The sequence below is a fragment of the Salvelinus sp. IW2-2015 genome, unplaced genomic scaffold, assembly GCF_002910315.2.
Source record: "Salvelinus sp. IW2-2015 unplaced genomic scaffold, ASM291031v2 Un_scaffold1523, whole genome shotgun sequence".
Lineage (NCBI taxonomy): Eukaryota > Metazoa > Chordata > Actinopteri > Salmoniformes > Salmonidae > Salvelinus > Salvelinus sp. IW2-2015.
Window position 1 is genome coordinate 252171 of NW_019942962.1, and position 2952 is coordinate 255122.

Below are 2952 nucleotides of genomic sequence, written 5' to 3' on the forward strand. Positions count from 1 at the left end.
GTCCACATGACACAGTTTGGACCGGTTGTTAAGGAAACAGAAACCTGTGGAAACGACTAAACATGTTTATTGATAAGATTTCAGCTAGCTTGGTGAGCATATTGTATCGTGTACTATCAGCTTTATGACCGCTGATTAAAAAAAAAGCCACCTTACAGACGCCCCTAACTGCTGAATTCGCATTCTCTCAAGTTTGCTGACAGAAATGAATCGTATTTCTCACTCCTGTTCCTACATTTGGTGTATCATCATTTTACCTCAAGAAATGCTTAATTCTGAAAGGAGTTAATATTTAGATTATGTGAGAGGTTATATGACATCAGTCAGTGTCCAGATTTAAGTGGTCCATTTAACCCATCTGAACAGTAGGCTACAGTTTCCTTGACGTATTTAATAACCTCTCCTCTTGTGAGCTGTAAGAATTATTAGAGCCCTTTAGAAATCACCACTTCACCAAATCTTTCCCAGAAATCACTTTTCTGGACCTCTCTTTTTATTTCGCAGCTTTTCTCTCATTGAATTTAATAAACTCAGACATTGTCCTTTTTGTCTCAGTGGATCGACATTAAACTTTTTTTCTGCCAGTTTCCCCCGAAGCGATTGGCATGTGTAAGCTATTTGCAGCACGTAAAGTTAGGCCCTAAAGTTTAGGCTTAAAGCATTATGCCAGATAGCCTAACATACATGAAAGAAAACACCTCAATGTTTACTCATGACTCTACTTTGCATAATAATTATACATTATGGATTTTTTAAATTTTTACGGTATTTGTTTTCTCTTTAATAACCGCGCCGCACTCATCCAATTTCATAGCCTTTAAACCCGTCCCGTCATCATCCACATTTCATGACCTTAAACCCGCCGCCACTCATCCACATTTCAAGCTTAAACCCGACCGCCCACTCATTCACATTTTCATAGCCTTAAACCCGACGACCCGCCACCCTCCACATTTCAAGTTAAAACCCGACCGCCACTCATCCCATTTCATAGCCTTAAACCCGACCGCCACTTTCATCCACATTTCATGACCTTAAACCCGACCTGCGCACTCATCCACATTTCATGACCTTAAACCCGACCGCCACCCATCCACATTTCATGACCTTAAAACCCGACCGCCACTCATCCACATTTCATAGCCTTAAACCCGACGCCACTCATCCACATTCATAGCCTTAAACCCGACCTCCACCCATCCACATTCATAGTCTTAAACCCGACCGCCACTATGCCACATTTCATACCTTAAACCCGACCGCCACTCATCCACATTTCATGACCTTAAACCCGACCTCCACTCATCCACATTTCATACTCTTAAACCCGCCCGCTCCCCCTGGATATAGGCCTACCCACCTGGACTGCTGGTTATGAGTCAACCCTTACATTACTAATTGAAACAGGTTTTTTTTTTTCAACTTAAGAACTCAGAATTTTCGAATGAAAATCTAGACTTTGAAGTAGGGATCAAATAGATTGAATAGTTGAAGTTGTACACTGTGTGTACAAAACAGTAGGAAACCCTGTCTAATATTGAGTAAACATATAGCTAGTCAACAGTTTATCCTTAGTTACCAAGCTAGCGTGCTAGTATTCAAATGAAGCCTTCAGGCTAACTAGCCAGCTAAATACACAGAATTTACAAAACATTAGGATCACCTTCCTAACATCGAGTTGCACCCCCTTTTTGCCCTCAGAAAAGCCTCAATTCATCAGGACATGGACTCTACAAGGTGGCAAAAGCATTCCACAGGGATGCTGGCCCCATGTTGAATCCAATGATTTCTCACAGTTGTGTCAAGTTGGCTGGATGTCCTTTGAGTGGTGGACCATTCTTGATAAACACGGGAAACTGTTGAGCGTGAAAAACCCAGCAGCGTTGTAGTTCTTGACACAAACCGGTCCGCCTGACATCTATTACCGTACTCTATTCAAAGGCACTTAAATCTTTTGCCTTTCCATTCACCCTCTGAATGGCACACATACACATTCCATGTCTCAATTGTCTCAAGGCTTAAAAATACTTCTTTAACCCGTCTCCTCTCCTTCATCTACACTGATTGAAGTGGATTTAACAACTGACATCAATAAGGGATCATAACTTTCACCTGGATTTCCCTTCTCTGTCCCGTTGTATGACCTCCTATCTGTCCTGTTGTATGACCTCCTATCTGTCCTGTTGTATGAACTCCTATCTGTCCTGCTGTATGACCTCCTATCTGTCCTGTTGTAGGACCTCCTATCTATCCCGTTGTATGACCTCCTATCTGTCCTGTTGTATGACCTCCTATCTGTCCTGTTGTATGACCTCCTATCTGTCCCGTTGTATGATCTCCTATCTGTCCTGTTGTATGACCTCCTATCTATCCTGTTGTATGACCTCCCATCTGTCCTGTTGTATGACCTCCTATCTGTCCTGTTGTATGACCTCCTATCTGTCCTGTTGTATGAACTCTATCTATCCGTTGTATGACCCATCTGTCCTGTTGTATGACCTCGCTATCTGTCCCGTTGTATGACCTCCTATCTGTCCCCGTTGTATGACCTATCTGTCCTGTTGTATGACTCCTATCTGTTCCCCCTGTTGTATGACCTATCTGTCCTGTTGTATGACCTCCTATCTGTCCCGTTGTATGACCTCCTATCGGTCCCGTTGTTATGACCTATCTGTCCTGTTGTATGACCTCCTATCTGTCCTGTTGTATGACCTATCTGTCCTGTTGTAATGCCTCCTATCTGTCCTGTTGTATGACCTATCTGTCCTGTTGTATGACCTCCTATCTGTCCGTTGTATGACCTCCTATCTGTCCGTTGTAATGACCTTCTTCCTGTTTTACCTCCTATCTTGTCCTGTTGTATGACCTATCTGTCCTGTTGTATGACCTCCCTATCTTCCGTTGTTATGACCTCCTATCTGTCCGTTTGTATGACCTATTGCCTGTCTGTTG